At 44.1% G+C, this 26615-nt stretch overlaps 2 protein-coding genes across 2 annotated transcripts in view; both read left to right on the top strand.

The window, feature by feature from the left end:
* Nucleotides 1-26615, top strand: part of LOC141051130 (uncharacterized) — a 96790-nt gene that overhangs the window by 68462 nt on the left and 1713 nt on the right. The window lies entirely within an intron of this gene.
* LOC141051008 (uncharacterized) overlaps nucleotides 11890-26615 on the top strand; it is a 407743-nt gene continuing 393017 nt past the window's right edge. Inside the window, exon 1 of the mRNA XM_073547784.1 lies at nucleotides 11890-11957. The gene's annotated coding sequence lies outside the window, so the exon portion shown is untranslated. The remainder of the gene's footprint in view (nucleotides 11958-26615) is intronic.

The raw sequence follows: 26615 nt of genomic DNA, 5'->3' as shown, positions 1-26615 counted from the left end.
CACACTTCTGCCGCTGCCAGTTTCACTGCTACACCACTGCCGCAACCCCCGGTAAGCTTGCGTTCGGTCTATAAGACGCACCCCCCATGTTCCTCCCAAATTTTTTGGGGAAAAAAGTGCGTCTTACAAAAAATACAGTACAGCTGCAGGCAGAGTAAATGCAAATTTTTAGCAGTTTAGAGGCAAAACTGTCTCATTATGGTATTAGAGCAATATTGCCACCTACTAGCAGCATGATGGTAAGAAGGAGGACCCAAAACCTCCTCCAAAATGTAAGCTGCAGGCAGAGTAAATCCAAATATGGCTGCTTAATAATTATAATTATTGTGCCACAATTTGTAAAATAATTTATTAATAAATATATAGCTGGACCTTTCCCTGAGGAAGCCACGCTCATCGGTGGCGATGTGTGGGTAACTCCCTTACCATCATGCTGGTTGCAATATTGTCCTAATATCACATTGAGGCTTTTTTACCTCTAAACTGCTTTTAATTTTGTGTGCTCATTTGTTTCCCATGTCTTAACTCACTATTCTCGCTTTTTTTGTTTTGTTTTCCATGCTCAATTTACACAACAGTCTTGTGCTGTAGCTTATACTCTTATCTACCTCTGTCTTTTCTGTGAAGTTTGCATCACAGCTTCATGCAGTATTATCTATGCATGTATATAAGGGAGGTTTTGGGTCCAGCTATATATTTATTTATACATTCTTTTACAAATTGTGGCACAATAAGTTTTGAATATTATTAAGCAACCAAATTTGCATTTACTCGGCCTGCAGCTTGCATTTTGGAGCAGGTTTCGGGTCCTCCTCCTTACCATCATGCATCTAGTAGCTGGCAATATTGCCCCAATACCATAATGTGGCATTTGTGCCTCTAAACTGCTAAAAATTTGCATTTACTCTGCCTGCAGCTAGTATTTTGGAGGAGGTTATTGATTGGTCCCTATACAGATCTCTTAGTGATTATTTGTCATTAGAAAACACCGGCGATTGTCTAAACGCTGTGTCTAATATCATGTCCCCACTATATCTGAAACTGAACCTGTCAAAGACTGAACTCCTTGTGTTTCCTCCCGCTACTAATGCACCTATACCCGACATTGCCATTTCCGTGTGTGGTTCCACTATTACTCCCCAGCAACATGCCCGCTGTCTTGGGGTCATACTTGATTCCGAGCTTTCCTTTGCCCCCCATATTCGATCACTGGCTCGCTCTTGTCATCTGCACCTCAAAAACATTTCTAGAATCCGACCTTTTCTTACTTTTGACTCTGCAAAAACTCTTACTGTTTCTCTTAATCACTCTCGTCTCGACTATTGTAACTCTCTTCTAATCGGTCTCCCTCTTACCAAACTCTCCCCTCTCCAATCTGTCTTGAATGCTGCAGCCAGGATCATATTCCTCACCAATCGTTACACCGATGCCTCTACCTTGTGCCAGTCATTACACTGGTTACCCATCCACTCCAGAATCCAGTACAAACTTATTGCCCTCACCCACAAAGCCCTCCATAGCTCAGCACCACCTTACATCTCCTCCCTTGTTTCAGTATACCTACCCGCGCCCTCCGTTCTGCTGATGACCTCAGGTTAGCATCCTCAATAGTCAGAACCTCCCACTCCCGTCTCCAAGACTTTACACGTGCTGCGCCAATTCTTTGGAATGCACTTCCCAGGTCAATACGATTAGTCCCCAATCCCCACAATTTTAAGCGTGCCCTGAAAACGCATTTATTCAGACAGGCCTATCGCCTCAACACATTAACCTAATCTATCCCTGTGTGGCACAGCCAAAAGTTTTACCATAGCCAGGTTCCCCGCATCATGTTCCCACATGCTTTATGCATCCATCAGCCCTCTGTGTCTGTACTGTTACACACTTAACAGTTGCCTTGATTGTACGGACCAGCCATAATGTTACCACCCACCTTTCGTGTCTCCCTTTTTCCCTCATAGACTGTAAGCTTGCGAGCAGGGCCCTCATTCCTCTTGGTATTTTGTTATAATCTACTGTATGTGATTATTGTTATGCTGTAATGTCTATTGTCTGTACAAATCCCCTCTGAAATGTAAAGTGCTGCGGAATATGTCGGCGCTATAAAAATAAAATTTATTATTATTATTATTATTATTATTATTTGTTCAGCTATTTCTTTTTGGCTTTTTTAATTGTTTTTATTCTTTTGTTGTTCAGCTGTTTTGTTTCATAATAAATAGTAAAACATGTATTTTTATGTGATTACATTTAGGTGATATTGACCTACATACACATTTCTTTTCTTGTTTGGTTTTCTTAGAAGAGTTTGGGTCCCATCATCACATCTTGTTCAACCAGCAGCTAGTAGAGATAGAACACTTGCCACAAAGACTGCAAGATCTGAAGGCTGTAACCAGGATCATATTCCTAATAATAGAGGGGTAACATTGCTGGTATGCGGAGGGTGTAATCCGAACAAAATGAACGGACCCGGAAGAGGCTCCTTGAGGTAGCTTGAGACGGAGCTACCACCCCTGAAAGATCGTACAGTCCTTGTGATTTCACACCTGCTATTCAGGAGCAGGCGATGGTTAAGGTGAAACGGGGCTGTTGACTTTCTACATGTAGGGGCTCCGGCACAACCCGAAGCCAGGTAACAGCCCAGACACCTGGGAATCAGGCTCCAGGAAGCAAGTGGATGCAGTCCCCCCAGACTCCTGAGGAAGGAGAAGCGGATACCTGAAGAGGATTACTGTATGACCCTCTTTATAATGTTTTCCTAGTTCTGCACTATGAGTGTAGGAGTTCTTCAACTACACTTTGTTGCCTTCAAGGGTTTATAGATCCCCCTCCTTATAATTTTTTTCTGGCTTTGCACTGTGTGCAAAGCCTTTACGAGTGTAGAAGTGCCACAACTACACTTTGTACACAATACATGAATGAGGTTGTGATGACACAACACTAAATCTTTATTATCCAGACATAAATTCAGTAGGCCAGAAGACAAACGTTAATGTCTTTATATTTACTTTTAAATTTATGTGTCTTTCTTTGGTTGGTCAAGAACCACAGACTATTGTTTGTACTAGCCTAAATGTGACATCAAATGTAGAAATGCGGGGTTTCAACGGGTGCTCTAGTCCGCTGGCACTAAACCGCATAGACCATAACTCATCCTACAGAACGACTGCTCTCCTTTTACCGAGGGTATAATACTACTTAGACAACAGAGGGTAAAATACAGTTGTGGCCAAAAGTATTGACACCCCTGCAATTCTGTCAGATAATACTCAGTTTCTTCCTGAAAATGATTGCAAACACAAATTCTTTGGTATTATTATCTTCATTTAATTTGTCTTAAATGAAAAAACACAAAAAGAATTGTCCTAAAGCCAAATTGGATATAATTCCACACCAAACATAAAAAAGAGGGTGGACAAAAGTATTGGCAGTGTTCGAAAAATCATGAGATGCTTCTCTAATTTGTGTAATTAACAGCACCTGTAACTTACCTGTGGCACCTAACAGGTGTTGGCAATAACGAAATCACACTTGCAGCCAGTTGACATGGATTAAAGTTGACTCAACCTCTGTCCTGTGTCCTTGTGTGTACCACATTGAGCATGGAGAAAAGAAAGAAGACCAAAGAACTGAGGACTTGAGAAACCAAATTGTGAGGAAGCATGAGCAATCTCAAGGCTACAAGTCCATCTCCAAAGACCTGAATGTTCCTGTGTTTACCGTGCGCAGTGTCATCAAGAAGTTTAAAGCCCATGGCACTGTGGCTAACCTCCCTAGATGTGGACGGAAAAGAACAATTGACAAGAGATTTCAACGCAAGATTGTGCGGATGTTGGATAAAGAACCTCGACTTAGGCCTGTTTCACACTTCCGTTTTTGTGTCCGCCAAACGGATCCGTTTCCGTTTTTTTGACGGAAACTGATGCAAACGGATCCGTTTTTTTAAAAACGGATCCGTTTTTTTGACGGATCCGCGGTAACCGTAATGGAAGTCTATGGGACAAAAAAAACGGATCCTGCAAAAAATGGCGGATCCGTTTTTTTACGGAAAACAACGGATTTTGACGGATTTGAAAAAACGGAAGTGTGAAACAGGCCTAACATCCAAACAAGTTCAAGCTGCCCTGCAGTCCGAGGGTACAACAGTGTCAACCCGTACTATCCATCGGCATCTGAATGAAAAGGGACTGTATGGTAGGAGACCCAGGAAGACCCCACTTCTTACCCCGAGACATAAAAAAGCCGGCTGGAGTTTGCCAAAACTTAGCTGAAAAAGCCTAAAACGTTTTGGAAGAATGTTCTCTGGTCAGATGAGACAAAAGTAGAGCTTTTTGGGCAAAGGCATCAACATAGAGGTTACAGGAGAAAATAAGAGGCATTCAAAGAAAAGAACACGGTCCCTACAGTCAAATATGGCGGAGGTTCCCTGATGTTTTGGGGTTGCTTTGCTGCGTCTGGCACTGGACTGCTTGACCGTGTGCATGGCATTATGAAGTCAGAAGACTACCAGCAAATTTTGCAGCATAATGTAGGGCCCAGTGTGAGAAAGCTGGGTCTCCCTCAGAGGTCATGGGTCTTCCAGCAGAACAATGACCCAAAACACACTTCTAAAAGCACTAGCATATGGTTTGAGAGAAAGCACTGGAGACTTCTAAGGTGGCCAGCAATGAGTCCAGACCTGAATCCCATAGAACACCTGTGGAAAGATCTAAAAATGGCAGTTTGGAGAAGGCACCCTTCAAATATCTGGGACCTGGAGCAGTTTGCCAAAGAAGAATGGTCTAAAATTCCAGCAGAGCATTGTAAGAAACTCATTGATGGTTACCGGAAGTGGTTGGTCGCAGTTATTTTGGCTAAAGGTTGTGCAACCAAGTATTAGACTGAGGGTGCCAATACTTCTGTCTGGCCCATTTTTGGAGTTTTGTGTGAAATGATCAATGTTTTGCTTTTTGCTTCATTCTCTTTTGTGTTTTTTCATTTAAGACAAATTAAATGAAGATAATAATACCAAAGAATTTGTGTTTGCAATCATTTTCAGGAAGAAACTGAGTATTATCTGACAGAATTGCAGGGGTGTCAATACTTTTGGCCACAACTGTAGTGTAGCAATATTTTATTGAATCACAGACACATAGAAGAGTCTCAGCAAAACACCCAAGATGGTGCAAAATTACAGTCTTAACTGTCCACTGATTCACGGGGATTAAACAGCTACAACTTCCAGGCTGACTACTCCCACCTGTGATACATGCAAAGAGGCGGTAACAACAAGCTTAGGAAGATGATTGTCCATTGAGGTATGGGGCCAGGTGACTGGAGAGTCAACTCCTGGCTTCTCCAAACATCTCCATGGAGCCAGGTGATCGTTGGTTCCAATCCTGGCTTTCCCAAACGTATCTATGGGATCAATGATTGTCAATGGAGTAGATATGATATGTATTCTTTCAGCCAAGGCCACCTAAGCTGGCATCCTGTAGAATGTCAAATGTGTGCCTCGTTATGGAGTCATGATGTACTGGCTGCTGTCTCGTAGAGTGTTCCTGGCTTTGGTTTTGTAATATGTCTCTAGATCTCCGGATCTCTCTTTACAGAGGAATATCCACTGCATATAGTTCACAACTGTTCTCCTTCAAGCCAGCATCCAGAGGTCAAGAAAAAGGTGGGATGAGATTAACTTGCATTATTTGAGTATTTAATCACTATGCATAGTTCATCCTTCTCTGTTTTGCAGGTCAACAAGTCACAGGGTCCCACACAATGGTCAATTAACATATTAGCAAACACCGATTGTTCAATTACTCCAAGCCACTGTCTTGCAGAGATAACAAACAATAAGTTCCAACAAACAGCAGCTCAAATGTCAAGGTCCAGGCTCATACGAACAATATTCTTTGCTTCTTGATCAACCAAACACAAACATATAAACTAAAAAATAAAAATCAAAATGCAAGAGAGTATATTAAGCCCATTAACCCCTTAATGACTGGAGCTTTTTCGGTTTTGCGTTTTTTTGCTACCCTTCTTCTCAGAGCCATAACTTTTTTATTTTTCCGTCAATGTGGCCGTATGTGGCTTGTTTATTGTGGGACGAGTTGTACTTTTGAACAACACCATTGGTTTTACCATGTCATGTACTAGAAAAAGGGAAAAAAATTCCAAGTGCGGTGAAATTACAAAAAAAAAAGGGCAATAGCACACTTGTTTTTTGTTTGGCTTTTTTGCTAGGTTCACTAAATGCTAAAATCTGCCATTATGATTCTCGAGGTCATTGCGAGTTCACAGACACCAAACATATCTAGGTTCTTTTTTATCTACGTAGTGAAAAAAATTTCCAAACTGTTAAAAAAAAAAATTGCGCCATTTTCCGATTACCTTAGTGTCTCCATTTTTTGTGAACTCGGGTTGGGTGAGGGTTTATTTTTTGCGTGCTGAGCTGACATTTTTCATGATACCATTTTGGTGCAGATACTATCTTTTGATGGCCCGTTACTGCATTTTAATGCAATGTTGTGGCAACCAAAAAAAAGGAATTTTTGACTTGTTTTGACTTTTGTTTCTCGCTACGCTGTCTAGCGATCAAGGTTAATCCTTTTTTTATTGATAGATCTGAATGCAGCGATACCAAATATGTGCATGTTTGATTTTTTTTATTGTTTTATTTTGAATGGGGCGAAAGGGGGGTGATTTGAACTTTAATTTTTTATATTTTTAAAAACATTTTTTTTTACTTTTGACATGCTTCAATAGTCTCCATGGGAAATTAGAAGCTGCCACAACCCAATCGGCTCTGCTATATACAGGCGATGATCAGATCGCCTCTATATAGCAGATTTACTCACTTGCTATGAGCGCCAACCACCGGGTGGCACTCACAGCAAGCCAGCACTGACAACCATAGAGGTCTCCAGGAGACCTCTGGTTGTCATGCCAGCGAATCGGTGACCCGAGATCACGTGTCAGAGGCCATCGGTGGCCGGAAGCGCAAGTTAAATGCCGCTGCCAGCGTTTGACAGCAGCTTTTAACAGTTTTAATAGCCACGGGTGGATCGCGACTCCACCCATGGCTGTTCAGGGCAAGATGTGGGCTCATCGCCGGAGTCCATATCAAAGGGAGGGAGTCCGACGCCGGCGAACTATTATGCCTGATGTTGGAAAGGGGTTAAAAACATTTTTATTGATACAATTTTAAAAAATTGTATCAATGCGTTGGGGCGGCGGGGACAAGACAGACACATTGGTGGTAAGTTTTCATTCTTGATTATTTATCTAATACAGTGTCTGTTTGACTATATAGGGAACAGCATATCCCTGGATATTATATTAATGTGGTTAGGTGACATCATGGAATTGCAATTTGGACAGGTTAATGTTTCCATCATATGTTTATATGTGTAATGTCCCTGCCTTAGAGCTGCAGCCTCTGTTCTACTTTTTGTACTGATTCTACTAAAGATTTCTTTAAATTGTATCAATACAAAGGATTTTACTGGGCTTAACATATTCTCTTGCTCTTTGATTTGTAATGGTGATTTTGAGTTATTCCTAATCTTATATTATACTTGTGGGTGTTCTTTTGCAAGTTGACATAACTTCAACAGTCAACATAATAACAGTCTATACCTTCTGGCTTACTGAAAATAGATGTCTGGATAATTAAGATGTGTGATCACGGAAGTACTACAGTTTGTGCCTTCAAGGGTGTATGAATGACCCTGCTTTTAATTTTTGGCAGGCTTTGCACTGTGTGCAGAGCTTTTATGAGTGTAGGAGTACCAGAACTACACTTTGTTCATAATATTTGAATGATGTACTACAGTTGTTGCCTTTGCGTTGGTGCGATCTATGCTACACATAGCAAGGCTTCAATCCAATCCACAAGGTCATTAATAAAGAGGTTCAAAAGAATTGGTCCTAGAACAGATCCCTGCAGTCCCCACTGATAACTATATCCTATTTAGAGAACGTACCATTTATGATGACTCTTTGTTTCTTGTCATTTAGCTAATTGTACCCATCTGCATATAGTTTCCCCCAGTCCTTGCTTCTGTAGTTTCAATACAGTATAAGGCTGTTATGTGGTACAATATCAAATGCCTTTGCAAATTCCAGATAAATCACATCAGCCGCATTACCTACATTCAGATTTGCACTTACCTCCTCAGAGAAACCCAACATGTTGGTCATACACTACTTATCTTTCATAAATTCATGCTGGCGGTCAGTTATATTATTCTCTGCAACATATCTGTCAGATCATCTCTTATAATGCCCTCAAAAACTTTGTACACTACTGATGTCAGGCTTACCGGACGGTAATTGCCTAGATCCACATTCCTACCTTTCTTAAATATCGGTACCACATCAGCCATTCTCCAATCCTGTGGAATCAACCCTGTTGCAAGAGATTTTAAGAATATGAGATATATTGGTCTGTCAATCACTGAGCTCAATTCCTTCAATATCAGTGAATGAACGCCATCTGGTCCGGAGGATTTTTCAATGCTTAAGGTGCTCAGATGCAAGTGTGCTTCTTCTTGTGTTACACTAGTTATATCAGGTGGTGAACTTTGATTTTTGCCTTGTTGAATGATTCCTGGAACAGACAGTTCATTGGTGAACACAGATGGAAAGTGCTTGTTTAATATCTCAGCCTTTTCTTTGTCCTCTATTGTTATCTTACTATTATAGTCTTTTAAGGGGCCTGTACCATCTATTTCTTTTCCTTTTTGGCATTGATGTATTTATAAAATTTTTAGGGATTTATTTTAATGTCACTGGAAATTTATTTCTCTGTAGATAACTTTGCTTGCTTGATTTTTTTTTTACATTTCTTATTGAGATCTTTTTACTCCTGAAATGCAATTTCTGTATTCTCGGCCTTCAAGATTTTGAATGCCCTTTATTTTTGTCTTTTTAAGCTTATTCTGTCAAGGTTTTTTGTGTTGTTATTACGGAATTCACTGTATGGTAAAAAATGATACGTGCATATAACTTTTCAGGTCAGATACCAACATTAATGTAAAGTAGTAACATAAAACAACTGAAATTTGTTGAAGACTTTGGCTTGTTTCACCATTTTCTAAAATGCATATTATTTTCCTTTTTCCATCAAATTGGGTGAGAGCTTGTGTTTTACATGGCAAGCTGACTGTTTTAATGTCACCAATTTGGTGTACATTTGATATTTTGATTGTTTTTTTTTATTGCATTTTTTTAGGGACCTATGATGATCAAAAAGATATTTAGTATATAAGAGACGTTTACTAATGCAGCTACACCAAATAGTCTTATTTCTATATTTTTTAAATGACTTTTTAAGAGGGAGGTGCTTAGGGTGTCAGCTGTTAATTTTTATATTTCCTTTATACTTTTTAAAAAGTTTTTTCTTTCATTGACCATTCGTTCTTAAAATGGATCTTCTAATGCAATCTCACCTCTATCCTCTTGCATCATGATGTACACTTCATCTGTATCTACTCTCCCTCCAACATCCAAGTGGCCTTTGTATAACGTTCCCTGGACCCTGCCAACACCTTTATTGACCACTTCAACACATTGCTCCTATACTTTCTCTTCGCTGACATCACCACTGTAATCTTGGGTGATTTCAACATCCCCATTGAAGCGATCCAGTCGGCTGATCCTAAGCTTTTCTCAATTGCTTCATATTTTAGTGTCACACAATGCTCCTCCACAGCCACGGAGAAAAATGGAATACTCACCATCAGATAAGATTTAACTTATATAATATCATGTACAACAATGATGTGACAAAGGTACACACATCTGTACGTCATACACATGCATCACTGCCCTGTACACGTCGCATACACACCTCTCTACTCCCTACACATCATACATACATCTCTGCCCCCACCTGATCACAAACACACCTCTGCCTCGTACACCTCATATACACACATCTCTACTACGTAAGCACACTACTCTACCCCCTCTGGATCACACACACATCTCTGATCAGTTCACACATATTTCTGCTCCGTACACACACGAGGCTCCACTCCGTACAACTCATACACACACGGATCCACTCCGTACACCTCGTACACATGCGGCTCCGCTCCGTACACCTAGTACACATGCGGCTCCGTTCCGTACACCTCGTACACACGGCTCTGCTCCGTAAACCTCGCACACACGCGGCTCCGCTCCGTACACCTCATACACACATGGCTCCGCTCCGTACACCTCATACACACACTGCTCTGCTCCGTACACCTCGTACACACACGGCTCCGCTCCGTACACCTCGTACACACGGCTCCGCTCCATACACCTCGTACGCATACTGCTCTGCTCCGTACACCTCGTACACACACGGCTCTGCTCCGTACACCTCGTACACACACGGCTCCGCTCCGTACACCTCGTACACACACGGCTCCGCTCCGTACACCTCGTACACACGGCTCCGCTCCGTACACCTCGTACACACACGGCTCCGCTCCGTACACCTCGTACGCATACGGCTCCGCTCCGTACACCTCGTACACACACGGCTCTGCTCCGTACACCTCGTACACACACGGCTCCGCTCCGTACACCTCGTACACACACGGCTCCGCTCCGTACACCTCGTACACACACGGCTCCGCTCCGTACACCTCGTACACACACGGCTCCGCTCCGTACACCTCGTACACACACGGCTCCTTTCCATACACCTCGTACACACGGCTCCGCTCCGTACACCTTGTACGCATACGGCTCTGCTCCATACACCTTGTACGCACACGGCTCTGCTCCGCACACCTCGTACACCCGGCTCTGCTCCGCACACCTGATACACACACGGCTCTGGTCCGTACACCTTGTACACACACAACTCTGGTCCGTACACCTTGTACACACACAACTCTGCTCCGTACACCTTGTACACACGTGGCTCCGCTCCGTACACACATGGCTCCGCTCCGTACACACACAGCTCCGCTCCGTACACCTCGTACACACACGGCTCTGCTCCGTACACCTCGTACACACACGGCTCCGCTTCCGTACACTTTGTACGCATACGGCTCTGCTTTGTACACCTTGTACGCACACGGCTCTGCTCCGCACACACACCTCATACACCCGGCTCTGCTCCGTACACCTCGTACACACACGGCTCTGCTCCGTACACCTTGTACAAACACAACTCTGCTCCATACACCTTGTACACACACAACTCTGCTCCGTACACACGTGGCTCCGCTCCGTACACCTTGTACGCATATTGCTGCTCTGTACACCTCGTACACCCGGCTGTGCTCCGTACACCTCGTACACACACGGCTCTGCTCCGTACACCTCGTACACACACGGCTCTGCTCCGTACACCTTGTACACATACAACTCTGGTCCGTACACCTTCTACACATACAACTCTGCTCCGTACACCTCGTACACACGTGGCACCGCTCCGTACACACACGGCTTTGCTCTGTACACCTCGTACACGCGCGGCTCCGCTCCGTACACCTCGTACACACACGGCTCTGCTCTGTACACCTCGTACACACGCGGCTCCGCTCCGTACACCTCGTACACACGCGGCTCTGCTCCGTACACCTCGTAGACACGCGGCTCCGCTCCGTACACCTCGTACACACACGGCTCTGCTCCGTACACCTCGTACACACACGGCTCTGCTCCGTACACCTCGTAGACACGCGGCTCCGCTCCGTACACCTCGTACACACGCGGCTCTGCTCTGTACACCCCGTACACCTCGTACACACAGGGCTCTGCTACATCCACCCTGTAAACCCCTCCTGACCCCACACAGTAACTTCCCCTCATCCAGCACCATGACAACCAGCACAGCAGAGTCCCGCATACACTGAGGCCCCTGATCATGTGACCCCTGACTCCTCCCCTCCTGTGACCTCATCCCAGGTCCTGTGCGCACAGAGCAGCCATATATGTGGTGTGCGGCTCTGCAGGTGGAGGTAGGTGCTGGAGATTCCCCATTACTGGGCCAGGGGGCAGTAACCCCTCCATTCCTGGAGATAGCGCCCCCTGCAGGTGGAGGTAGGTGCTGGAGATTCCCCATTACTGGGCTGCACAGGGGGCAGTAACCCCTCCATTCCCGGAGATGGCGCCCCCTGCAGGTGGAGGTAGGTGCTGGAGATTCTCCATTACTGGGCTGCACAGGGGGCAGTAACCCCTCCATTCCCGGAGTTAGCGCCCCCTGCAGGTGGAGGTAGGTGCTGGAGATTCCCCATTACTGGGCTGCACAGGGGGCAGTAACCCCTCCATTCCCGGAGATGGCGCCCCCTGCAGGTGGAGGTAGGTGCTGGAGATTCCCCATTACTGGGCTGCACAGGGGGCAGTAACCCCTCCATTCCCGGAGTTAGCGCCCCCTGCAGGTGGAGGTAGGTGCTGGAGATTCCCCATTACTATGCTGCACAGGGGGCAGTAACCCCTCCATTCCCGGAGATAGCGCCCCCTGCAGGTGGAGGTAGGTGCTGGAGATTCCTCATTACTGGGCTGCACAGGGGGTAATAACCCCTCCATTCCCGGAGATAGCGCCCCCTGCAGGTGGAGGTAGGTGCTGGAGATTCCCCATTACTGGGCTGCACAGGGGGCAGTAACCCCTCCATTCCCGGAGATAGCGCCCCCTGCAGGTGGAGGTAGGTGCTGGAGATTCCTCATTACTGGGCTGCACAGGGGGTAATAACCCCTCCATTCCCGGAGATAGCGCCCCCTGCAGGTGGAGGTAGGTGCTGGAGATTCCTCATTACTGGGCTGCACAGGGGGTAATAACCCCTCCATTCCCGGAGATAGCGCCCCCTGCAGGTGGAGGTAGGTGCTGGAGATTCCTCATTACTGGGCTGCACAGGGGGTAATAACCACTCCATTCCTGGAGATAGCGCCCCTTGCAGGTGGAGGTAGGTGCTGGAGATTCCCCATTACTGGGCTGCACAGGGGCAGTAACCCCTCCATTCCCGTAGATAGCGCCCCCTGCAGGTGGAGGTAGGTGCTGGAGATTCCCCATTACTGGACTGCACAGGGGGTAATAACCCCTCCATTCCCGGAGATAGCGCCCCCTGCAGGTGGAGGTAGGTGCTGGAGATTCCTCATTACTGGGCTGCACAGGGGGTAATAACCACTCCATTCCTGGAGATAGCGCCCCTTGCAGGTGGAGGCAGGTGCTGGAGATTCCCCATTACTGGGCTGCACAGGGGGCAGTAACCCCTCCATTCCCGTAGATAGCGCCCCCTGCAGGTGGAGGTAGGTGCTGGAGATTCCCCATTACTGGACTGCACAGGGGGCAGTAACCCCTCCATTCCCGGAGATAGCGCCCCTTGCAGGTGGAGGTAGGTGCTGGAGATTCCCCATTACTGGGCTGCACAGGGGGCAGTAACCCCTCCATTCCTGGAGATAGCGACCTCTGCCATGTGTATATGGCCAGTAATAGAGCGCTGGCTGGGCTCATGTATACAGGGGAGGGCGCTCTGGTTTGGGGGCAGATGACGCTTTCTCTCTGGGGTGGAGATTACAGGGAATAATGGAAATGTCGGGTTTTTCTCTCCATAGAAATCTGGAGAAATGGAGAATCTGTCATTTCCCTCCTTTTGGCTGTAATAGTTTGGAATAAAGGGATTTCCCATGAAATGTCTGTGGCGTCGGTCCTGTGCTGAGGACGCTGATCCCGGAGGAGGAGACTGTGGGACTGAATCTGGAGAAAACACAGAGACGTCACATTATCTGGGGTTTGTGGGTTTTATACTTATGGGGAAAGAGACGAGGCCTCGTTAACCCCTTCATTGCTGAACAACTTTGAGCCTTCAGGCTAAAGATTTTTTTTCTCACTGTCACATTCAAAGAGCCATAACAATTTTATTTTTCCTTTGACTAAACCATATGAGGGCTTTTTTTTGTGGAATGATCTGTATTTATTAGTGGCTATACGCTTAAGATTTGTCGGTCAACGGAGCTGTGTAACAGCTTATTTTTGTCATGGCAAGATGTAGAATCATAGAATCGTAGAGTTGGAAGGGACCTCCTGGGCCATCTGGTCCAACCCCCTGCTCAAAGCAGGATTCGCTAAATCATCCCAGTCAGATGTCTGTCCAGCCTCTGTTTGAAGACTTCCATTGAAGGAGAACTCACCACTTCTCGTGGCAGCCTGTTCCACTCATTGATCACTCTAACTGTCAAAAAGTTTTTTCTAATATCTAATCTGTGTCTCCTCCCATTCAGTTTCATCCCATTGCTTCTAGTCTTTCCTTGTGCAAATGAGAATAAAGTTGATCCTTCTACAATGTGACAGCCCTTGAGATATTTGTAGACAGCTATTGAGCCTCCTCTCAGCCTTCTCTTTTGCAAACTAAACATTCCCAAATCCTGCAACCTTTCCTCATAAGACAGGGTTTGCAGACCGGTCACCATTCTGGTCGCTCTTTTCTGAACTTGCTCCAGTTTGTTGATGTCTTTTTTAAAATGTGGTGCCCAAAACTGGACACAATATTCCAGATGAGGTCTGACCAAAGAGGAGTAGAGGGAAATAATGACTTCACGTGATCTAGACTGTATGCTTCTGTTAATACATCCTAGAATTGCATTTGCCTTTTTTGCTGCTGCATCACACTGTTGACTCATATTCAGTCTGTGATCTATTAGTATACCCAAGTCTTTTTCACATGTGCTGTCACTTAGCCCTATTCCTCCCATTCTATATATGCTTTTTTCATTTTTATTGCCCAGATGTAGTACTTTGCATTTCTTCCCTGTTAAAAACCATTCTGTTAGTTGCTGCTCACTTCTCCAGTTTATTTAAATCTTTTTGAATCCTCTCTCTCTCTTCTCTAGTATTAGCTATCCCTCCTAGCTTTGTGTCATCAGCAAATTTAATCAGTTTACCCTCAATTCCTTCATCTAAATCGTTGATAAAGATGTTGAACAATACAGGGCCCAGGACAGAGCCCTGTGGTACTCCACTTGAGACATTCTTCCAACTGGATGTGCAGCCATTTACGACCACTCTTTGGGTCCGATCACTAAGCCAGTTATGAATCCACCTAACAGTTGCCTTGTCCATTCCATACTTAGTCATTTTTTCAATAAGGATTGTATGAGATACTTTGTCAAATGCTTTGCTGAAGTCAAGATATACTATATCTACAGCATTTCCTTGATCCACCCAATCAGTAATACCGTCATAGAAGGAAATTAAATTAGTCTGACATGACTTATTAGTTACAAACCCATGCTGACTCTGTTTAATCACTTCATTCTTATCCAGGTATTGACATACATGTTGTTTAATAATTTGTTCAAAGATCTTTCCTGGTATAGAAGTCAGACTCACCGGCCTATAGTTGCCTGGGTCCACCTTCTTCCCCTTTTTGAAGATAGGAACAACATTTGCTCTTCTCCAGTCTTCTGGCACTTCTCCTGTTCTCCAAGAATTTTCAAAGATTATGGAGAGGGGTTCAAAAATTTCTTCTGCTATCTCCTTCAGTACTCTGGGGTGTAATTCATCTGGACCTGGAGACTTGAATTCATTTAGGTTAGCTAAGTGTTTCCTCACTATCTTTCTGTTTATAGATATCCTGGATTCTTCTATTCCCTTAATAGGACAGTGAATAACAGTTGATGTTACATTTCCTTTCTGAGAGAAAACAGATGCAAAATAGGAATTTAAAAGTTCAGCTTTCTCAACATCCTGTCTTACCATTTCATCATTTTCATCCTGTAAAAATCCTATAGCATCTTTGACTTTTCTTTTACTTTTGACATATCCCCAAAATCCTTTATTATTGCTTTTGACATCTCTTGCAAGCCTCAATACATTTTCAGCTTTAGATAATCTGATTTGTGCCCTGCAGTTTCTGCAGACAGCATTATATTCTTCTTTAGATATGCCTCCCTCTTTCCATTTTATAAACATTTTTTTCTTCCTTTTTAGCATGTGCTTAAGTTCTGTGTTCATCCATCCTGGTTTCCTTAAATGCTTCCTATTCTTCCCTCTTTTCGGAATTGTTAACAACTGTGCTTTGAGAATTTCATTTTTCAAGATTTCCCATCCTTCCTGGACATTTTTGTCTTTAAGGATATCCAGCCATTGGATCCCTCCAATTCTCTTTCTGAATCCCTTAAAATCTGCCTTTCTGAAATCTAACCTTGACGTCTGAGTCTTCACAGGTCTTCCGCCTCTAGTTATCCAAAATTCTAAAATAGCATGGTCGCTACCTCCTAGGGTCCCAGCCACTTTTACCTCCTCAACCATTTCCTCCCTGTTTATAAGGATTAGATCCAAGGTAGCAGTTCCCCTTGTTTTCTCCCTTACCTTTTGGAAGATAAAGTTGTCAGCAAGAGAGGATAAGAATTTCCGTGACCTGTTAGTTTTGCCTGAGAGAGATTCCCAACAAATGTCTGGATAGTTGAAATCTCCCATGACAACTATGTCATATATTTTTTGGAGAACTTGGCCATTTGATGCATAAAGAGTTCATCCATATCTTCAGCTTGCACAGGCGGCCTGTAGTAAATGCCTACAATGGTGTCCTTTCCATTGTTCTGTCCTTGTATTCTTACCCAAACAGTTTCCACAGAACTCCCCGTCTCTGAAGCTTCAATCTCTATGCAGATATACGCGTTTCTAACATACAATGCGACACCCCCTCCTAGTTTATCAAGTCTGTTTCTTGCAAATAAGTTGTATCCTTCTAGTCTTGTATTCCAATCATGTGTATCGTCCCACCAAGTTTCAGTGATTCCAATGACATCATATTTCTTTTCCTGTGTTAGTAGTTCCAATTCTCCTTGTTTGTTGCCCATGCTTTGTGCATTAGTATAGAAACATTTTAGTTTGTGATTGGTTTCTCTTTCTCCAATATTTTTATTAATTAGATTCTTTCGTCTTTGTTCTTCCTTTCCACTTCTAATAGCAGAGTTCTCAATAGCATTTGTCAGGTGTATGGCTTTTTCTGGTCTTTTGCTTCCCTTCCCATGTTGTTCTAGTTTAAAGCTCTCCTTACAATTGTAGCAAGGCGACTTCCAAATACATGTTTTCCAGTCTTCGTAAGGTGGACCCCATCTCTAGCAAGTAGTCCATCATATAAGTAGTTCACTCCGTGATCCAGAAATCCAAATCGTTGCTGACGGCACCATCGACGTAGCCAGTTGTTCACCTGCAGAATCTTATTCCACCTCCTTGTTCCATGGCCATCCACTGGGAGGATGGAAGAGAAGACCACCTGCGCTCCCAGTTCTTTCACTTTCTTGCCTAAGTCTTCAAAGTCTCTGCAGATGGTTTCCAGGTCGTTTCTTGCGGTGTCATTTGTCCCCACATGTAGTAGCAGGAATGGCTAGTCATCTGTAGGTCTGAAGAGTCCTGATATCCTGTCAGACACATCTTTAATTTTTGCACCTGGAAGACAGCACATTTCTCTTGAAGTTATATCCGGTCTGCAGATAGTGGCCTCTGTTCCTCTCAACAGGGAATCCCCCATGACCGCCACTCTCCGTTTCTTCTTCACAACATTTTTTTCTTTCTCCATCCAGTCTTCATTGATACCAGTGTGTGGTACATATAAGTTTTGGATAGTTGTTTACTACACTTTTTGGGAGGAACAAATAATAAATGAACAAAAAAATCCCCCATAAATGATATATTATATTTATAGATGCTTTTTAAACACTGTTCACCTTTCAGTATGATTGACGTGTAATCTTTTTCTGTGGATCAGAAGACTTCTGATAATACCAAACTTGTAAAAAATGTTATGGGGAAGCAGTGCTCGATCAATGGTTAGTGGGAGATCCTAATGTTCCATCGGTGGGTGGCACCACTGACCTGTCAGGGTATTGAATGAAACACTATATAGGCCTTTAATGCCATAGTCACGTGACTAAGTGACATGAGTGGATGGAGCAAAGAATAATGTAGAAGGACTGTCTCTATACTGTGCCAGCTATGAGGATCGCGAGTGATGAGGTCCAGGCAGGGACATAACGACTGCGATTGTGTAGAATGAGGGGGGAGGGGGTCAGCCAATGCCAGTGCTTATTTCGGCTGGGTCTACATCTTAGGCCACATTCACACGTTCAGTTTTCGGTCAGTATTTTACATCAGTATTTATAAGACAACCAGGAGTGGGTGAAAAATGCAGAAGTGGTGACGTGTTTCTATTATACTTTTCCTCTGATTGTTCCACTCTTGATTTCGGCTTACAAATACTGATGTAAAACACTGACCAAATACGTGGCCTAAGGACACACATTCAGCTGAAATGTATTGCGGCACAAAGTCCTGGTGGTTGCTTGCACTGCAATACATGCCGCCGTCTGATCAGAGGACAGCAGCTGACGTCTGTGTACCCATCACGGGTGGTGCATTTCAGTGACCTCATGCACAGCCCATGTAGGGCATGCCAAAGTCAGCTTCTAGCCTCTGCGCAGACAATTGAAGAGGACGCGGCCTGTCATGGGAGTGGGGGATAGGTGAGAATTTTTTATTTCATTTTTGAATATGTTGGAGAAGTTGGGCTACGCTATCAACTGAGATAAAACAGAGATGATGATGTTACCTGGCCCTTTCAAACCTTTATGGGCATCAAGGTTCCTGTGTCATTTTACTAATGGCTCATTGAAATACTTGGGAATACAGGTGACAAAACACCCAGCCAAATTATACAATGCTAATATTAAATCATATCTCAAAATCTTAGAATCTACCTTAAGGGCCTGTCACACTTAGCGATATCGCTAGCAATATCGCTATAACTTGTGACGTTATAGCGATATTGCTAGCGATATCCCTGTGTGTGATACTTACCTATGATTCGCTCCCCCGCTGGTTATCGCTGATCGCACGAGAACGTCCAGGACTGTTTCTCGTCGTCAGCTTCCTGCGGCGCTTCCTGTGGAGGCGGGCGGGAGGACGTCAGGATCGCCTAGTGTGACAGGTAAGTAGCGACCCCCAACCCCTGCGATGCCGCTGGTGAGATCTGCCTGTGTGGCAGCTCACTAGCGACCACTTAGCGATGCACCAACGATCCTGACCTCGTCATATCGCTGGTCGGGATCGCTGGTGCATAGCTAAGTGTGACAGTGCCTTTAGTCAAATGGAAAGATTTTAACTTGTCATATCTAGGCAGAGCTAACTTAATTAAGATAATGGAATTCCCACGCCTCCTCCACCTCTCCCAATTTATCTAGCTCCTAAAGAAGAGAAGCGGATCAACTAGCTGTATCACTCATTCATCTGGGAGGGGAAAAAGCCCCGTATAGCCTTTAAAATACTCCAACAATTGAGGGGAAACGGGAGGATAAATTTCCCTGACTTTAGGGCCCCATCACACATAGCGATCTCGCTAGTGAGATCGCTGCTGAGTCACAAGTTTTGTGACACAACAGCGATCTCACCAGTGAGATTGCTGTGTGTGACAGCGATCAGCGACCGGCCCCCCTGCCGGTAACACTGATTGCTGTAAGAAAGCCCTGGACTTTTCTTTGGTCGCTGGTCTCCCGCTGGCCAGCACGCATCGCTGCGTGTGACAGGCGGGAGACCAGGGATCAGCTGGTAACTAACGTACACTTCGGGTATCCAAGGGACGCACGTTCCTTGGATACCCGATGTGTACGTTAGTTACCAGCTCCCTGCATCAGCGCGCTGGTAACTAATGAACACAGCGACAGCGCGCCCGGCGTTGCTGTGCTGATCGCTGGTGAAGCTGTCTGACAGCTCACCAGCGATCATATAGCGACTCACCAGCGATCCTGACACGTTGATATCGTTGTCGGGATCGCTGGTGAGTCGTTATGTGTGACGGGGCCTTTAGACTCTGGCTTCCCTTTTCCGCATGGTGGTGGACTGGCTGAGAGGAATGTCTTTTTATGCCCAATATGATCTGGAATGCTGGCTTTCCCGGCCCTCCTACATCTCCCTTATACTGAATTGCTGACTGAGGTGCGAGCTAACCCACTTTTAATGTCTACATGGAGGGCATGGCAGAAATTACGTTGAAGTTTCCAGCTCTCTCCCTGGATATCTCTTCTTCTTCCACTTATTGGTAACCCACACTTTCAGGATGGGCACGCTCACACAGTCTTCTACCAGTGGTACTTCCAAGGTATAACATCTATTAACTTAGTCCACACCGAGGAACCATGGATATACTCAATAGAGGAGTTGAAATGTAAATATCCCACTGCCGTACTCCCTCCCTTCCAATACTTGCAAGGTAAAAGCTATGTAACAAAAGTACTAACACATCTTTCTGAACATGAATGGAGACCATCCGTGCTTAGATGGTTCACTAAATCTGATTCTCCATCTGGTCAAATAGCCACTAATTACAAATTCATCCATGCAGCCCTGGACTATGAACAATTCCAATTTCTGTTAACAAAATGGCAGATTGAAGACCCCAGCTTGTCCTGCAACACTATTCTGAAAGCTCTAGACCAAGCCTATTGTCACGGCCCCGGCCCTTACCTGTTCCTCTGCGCGCACCTCCCGTCGCTCTCCGGCGCGTCCCCGCGCCCGGCCTCCGGCTCCCTCGGCGTTGGGCACCTGCGCACTGCCGTCCTCCTGGTGTTCAGCCTCCTGGATAATGTGACGTGCATGGCTCCGCCTCCAATATGGCGGCGCCCATCACTACTTATGGCCGGCGTCTGGACTGGTAAGACGCCTGTCTACGATTGCGGTGACGCTATCTCTTGGCAGCGGTCTCTGTGTCTCAGGCCCCCCATCCTAGCGCTTCTGTCTGCGCTGTCCTCTGTGTCTCTCGTCCTCTGCCTTTGCCGCTGCTAGTGCTGCCTCTGATTACTCTTCCCCTGTGCTCCAGCCTTTCCTTGCCTCCTTGGGTCCTGTTATCCTACCTATCCTGCTCCGTCCGTCCATCCGTCCTTTCCTCTGATCTTCCCTGCTTGTCTGCCTTGCCTTTCGCTCAGTGTTATATCTGTGCTTCCTCTTTTGCAGTCTCCGGCTCTTGCCACCCGCTGCACTCCGGTCCTGCCCATTATCCAGTCTCTGTGGTCCTCTGTGCTCCCTCTACGGACCCGCCTGTGCCTCCACTCCGGTCTTAAGCCCCAGTCGTCACTTTGGTTCCGGCTGTCGCGGTTCCATCCCCTGGGGGTCTGCCCCTAACACTCCCTGTATAGGGGGCGGTCCTCACCTGGGCGCTCGCCCTCGGGGGCTCTGGAGCCGTGACCCAGAGGGTCCACATCCAGGTTGCCTCTTCGTTCCTCTCTGCTACTGCAACCGTAACACCTATAAATTGCTCCCTTCAGCCCGTTTCCTAGAAATGAGACTGAAAATCTGTCATGGCTCCTACCTGACTCTGCAAAAAGGTCATAGAATAGGGCTATACACAACTTCCAAATGTTTTAAATGCCATTCCCCAGAGGCCAACCTGTTTCATTGATTGTGGGCATGCCCTGTCATTAGATTATTTTGGGAAACAGTACGGCGATACACCGCTACACATCTGACAAACTTTGTTCCTGATGAACCCTTATGGGCCATATTTGGATATTTAAAATCAGATAACTACACCTGTTCTCCAGGGGCCCATAGACTACTGCATTTGGTGGGGGCAGTCGGTGCTAAGGCTATTTTACAGACATGTACCATGACCATGCCCCTCCTTTCAAAATCTTTCTAGAGAAACTCATTTTTGCTTCAGATGGATTGGATTGGGTCCTCTTTTCATAAAGAGGGAAGGGTGCAGGCCTTTTTCAAAACTTGGGAAAGCTTCATCTCTCTGCTCCCACAACGCATCCAGAGCGATATTAAGACCTGTTTTCAGCTGACGATCTGGTATCAGGAGCAACTACTACTGGGGTACTTGCCAACAATAAATGCGAAAAGGAGATGAATCCAGCGAGCCAAGTTTGAATTACTGCTGTAAAGCGCACGGCAAGACGCGTTTCGGCTAGACCTTTATCATTGCCATAAAACGCAATGGCATTATGGCAATGATAAAGGTCTAGCCGAAACGCGTCTTGCTGTGCGCTTTACAGCAGTAATTTTTCCTATTTCTGCCTACATCTATAATATGCTGCTATGGATAAATATTTTTAATCTCCGTTTGAAATAAAGAAAAAGATTTTTTATGTACTTCAAACTTGGCTCGCTGGATTCATCTCCTTTTCGCATTTATTGTTGGCAAGAGCTCCTGTCATTTATCCGTTGCTGAGAGCCTATACAATATAGCAGCTTGTCTTTTGAACCAACTGGGTAAGCTGGCATTTTTTCTTTTTTACTACTGGGGTAGACACCTGTGCAATGATGTCTCTGGGTGAACCACTGCGGAGAGACATTTCTGGGTGTTTGAGGTGTACTTTGGTGTCGGTGGGTCCTGAACTTAAAATTGGACGCATATGGTGAGTGTCTAATGGATAAAAACTATGCTTGTTTCTGATATGCTCCCCCCGGTTTTCGTGTTTGTCTTGATCTATTGTTCTGTGTACCAATGCAATCTCTAACGATGATATTTGATATATATGCCTCAAACATTACCTGCATTGATATATGTATGTATGAAAAATGTTTGCATTCAATAATAAAGTTTAAAAAAAATGTTGGAGCAGAATGGCAAAATGGGGGACATTATTACTTGAAGGCACCCAGGATGGGGGACGTTATACCAGGAAGGGAAGCAGGATGGAGGAAATTACTTCAGGAAAGACCAAGGATGGGGCACATTATTACAGGAAAGGGTCAGGATGGAGACATTACATGCATGTCTTCATATGATCTTGAATGCTACAAAGGCTCATACATTCGACTAAAATGCAGGTGGGCAAGTTACAAGGGCTGGACCATTGGTCCCCGCCGCAACCACCTGCAAGTGGAGCCGACGTGGTCGCGTGCTGAATCACGTCACGAAGGTCCTGGATGCGTGGAGCAGCTCGCAGATGACGGGAGCACGAGAAAGAGGCCGCTCACGTTTGCTTCACAGCTGGAGGTACACTGACAAGAGGCTGCCACCGGCCGGGGCAGCCCTTGTAACTTGCCTACACCCATTGTGTACACCCCTCCCGAGCGCTGGAGCAGAAAGCGCTATTTTTATCTGCACCACACATTGGAGTGAGGACTTGGCATCACAATGTCTTTACAGGTATCGCTCTCTGACTTGTGTATTTACCATTGCGGCCACCCCACACAGCCGTTCACAGGCTGTAGTTTGAATTGACATTTTTTTAAGCTACTATCAGGAGCAAGTACCTTGTATGATTTAACCCGTTCAGTGGTTTTAGGTTTTTACTTACACTTATGCCTCTTTAGTGATTGTTCAGGTTGGAAATAAGATTGCCACCAGCATCTATTTTATTTCATTTTTTCTCCCTTGAGTTTTTTCTGAGGTCTTACAATTGTCTATTTTCAATCATCCTTTTTCTCATTATTATCCAGCTATATAAAGAGTACTCTTAAGAGATTTTTTCTTTTATAAACCACCTCTTTCAGATTTCCCTTTCCTCTATGAGTTTTCCAAGCGCACACTAATATTATGGGTTATTTCACATTATCTTTTTGACACCCTTGTGACAGGTGTCTTAGTGTTTGCTGCTGGAATTCTTCCCATACACAAGCACCACTGAATCTCCATTTGTATTACATATTAATAATTCTCGAAAGGTCTGAACTTCCATGAAGATTAAACCTTTTTTTTTTCTCCAAAACCATATGTTTTGTATGGACCATTTATGTACATGTACAAGTTAAACATGTCACCACCTTCTATTACCTTTTCTAATAACCATCATTCTTCATGCCAATGAGCAATTTTATGGCTCTTCTTTGTATTGTTTCTAACTGCAGGGCATCCTTTTTCTGAATCTCCCATATGAATATGCTTTGTAAAAGGGCAGTATTACATCTCTATCTCGCAAGTCCGAGTTTTTTTTTAACACATAATAGTATCCTGCTGGCTTGTGATTGTCTTTCATCTACAAGTATACCCAGATCATACTTTACAAGTGACTCTCCTACTTTTACTTCCCTCTAAAAATGTGGTGCCCTCAGATTATTTTTGTCCAGAGTACATATACCCATATTGAGCCTTTTCTGTCAAGTGCATGCCCAAAACTCAGTTTGTCCAAGTCAGCCTGTAACTTATGTAAATCTTCCATAGACTGCACTATACTATATAGCTTGGTATCCTCTGGAAAAAAAGAAACACTATTAATCCAGTTTTCTTTGTCATAAAATAGTTGAATAATAGTGGACACAGCACTGAACCTTGCAGTCATCACTTGTAGCCTTTCAAAGTAGTAGTCATTCATCATAGCGCTTTGGTCTTTGATACAATTGCAAACCCTACTTCTTAAGCCTGCAGACCTTAATTTAACCATTATACGTACATGCAGGACAGTGTCAAATGCCTTTTCAAAGTTTAAAAACAAAACTCTATATCCACTGCTCCCCTACCCCTCTGTGTATGTTTCTACTCAACTCTTCATAAAAACTAATAAAGTTAGTTTGACAACCTCCATCCTTAGTAGAATTGTTCTGGCTATCACTTATAATATTATTTTGCACATATCTTTTCATAAGTTTCCCTTTCTCCAATAATTGTATTATTACATGGAATCTCCTTCTTCCCATTCAGGTCTTTACAATATCAGATCCTCTCAGTGGAGATCTTTTCTAGAGAATTTTCCTGATTGACCCATCAAGGATGGATAGGGACAGAGACAAGTTAGCGAAAAGGATATTACACCTCACCCTAGAGATCCTCTTGCGGCTTACTGGAGAGGTGAAAGATTCTGATGACGTCACATTACATCATTCTTATCTATGGAAATAAGAGGTGGACAGAACTGGAGAGGTGAGGACTCTGGAAATGTCTGTAGTGAGATTTATTAATGTGTCTCTCCATAACCAGGATTACACAGTAGTGAAGAAGACCTCTAGTGAGCGCTATCAGTATCCTTGGTCTGAGGGATGGGGAAGACCCCTGAGCCCAATCATAGGGCCTCCACCTCACCCCCTGATACATCAGGAAATCAATGACCAGAAAATCCTAGAACTCACCTACAAGATGATTGAGCTGCTGACTAGAGAGGTGACACTGCTGGGACATTATACAGTAACGCTATGAAGGGATCGGGGGGGTTTATGGTATCATTGTATGTGTCAGGTTCCTATAAGGTGTCAGGATGTCACCGTCTATTTCTCCATGGAGGAGTGGGAGTATTTAGAAGGACACAAAGATCTGTACAAAGACGTCATGATGGAAGTTCCCCAGCCCCTCACATCACCAGGTAATAGACAGGACTAAATACACACGGCCTATAATTATCTGTATGTAAAGAATGAATTCAGTCCCTGTATATGTTTTCTCCAGTTTTATCCAGTAAGAGGACAACACCAGAGAGATGTCCCCGTCCTCTTCTTCCTCAGGATTGTAAAGAAGAAAATCCTAATGTTCCTCAGGTTCATCAGGTAGATGGAGAGAAGGTGTCATGAGATCTCCTCTATGATGTGTAGATGGCTGTGAAGGTCTTGTGCTCAGTCTTGTTTTATCCACCAGTATTATATGTTTTATACTTGTGTAATGAGAACGGTGGAGATGGCAGGATTAGAGCTGATCATAGATGTGACGACTTCATCTGTGACTTTTACAATATTTGTTTCAGGGTGAATATCTGACCCATATTAATACCACAGAGACATATGTGATTGGTGATGAGCGGTGTAAAAAGGAGATTCCTACAGGTAACCGCCCAGGTGAGTAGTAAACACTAAATTCAGAGAAGTCACTGGCTGGTACCATTTTGTATGTGTTGTGAGCTTTGTGGTCTGTCAGTTTTTCAGCTTTAGATTCACCCCTGTTGCGAAAATGCTAAATAACTATAGTTGAAAATATAATATTGTTATAGACAATAAAATGTCAATATACAGATGAAATATGCCGATAGTTGGAAAAAGAACATAAACTTAAGCCCCCAGGAACTAGCTGTTAATTTTCATTAATCTAAATTGTTATCAGGATATATGTTTTAACAACAACCTTAACAAAAGCAATATATATAAAAAAAAAAAAAAATTTAGAAAACGTAGATTCATATTTTCGACTTTAGATCTTATTTTAAGTAGCAAGAATCTGGTAATCATGTATGCTTCTTACAAATTACTGCAGACATTACTATGCCATTGGGACTTAACTGAAGACACCTCAGAAAATTGTCATAACATCTTCTGTTGTAGTTTGGATAATTTTTAGCACTTAATGGTTCCTGTGTCAAGAATATTCTTGAACTAGTTTTGGACCACAAAATGCAGATCTTAATGAAAGAAACCTATAATCTCTTACAATGTTTTGACTGCAGGATTAAGACTAGGAAACTCTTTAGACTCTCCACCCTAGTTTGGCCAGGGTCAAATGGAAATCTTTTGTCAAGTCGGTAAAACTCTATTCCTAGGAGTCACGAAGAGCTTATAAATGTAGATGCTTTAATATTACTAATGAACTTTATGCTTCTTTGTAACTTAAAGAGGAATATTAAAGCAGCCATATATTAATCAAAAAATCTTTCATCTACTAGAACTTCCAGTCATTTTTATATATATTTGCATGGGTGTTATCAGAATTCTAAGTTTTGACTTATTTTACAGTTTGTACTTATGAATTTGTCATGGTTTCAAA

Source organism: Dendrobates tinctorius, unplaced genomic scaffold (genome assembly GCF_039654945.1).
Source record: "Dendrobates tinctorius isolate UK_male_01 unplaced genomic scaffold, ASM3965494v1 ptg000155l, whole genome shotgun sequence".
Lineage (NCBI taxonomy): Eukaryota > Metazoa > Chordata > Amphibia > Anura > Dendrobatidae > Dendrobates > Dendrobates tinctorius.
Note: the sequence above shows the minus strand (reverse complement) of the source record. Positions and strands in the feature narration are given on the sequence as shown.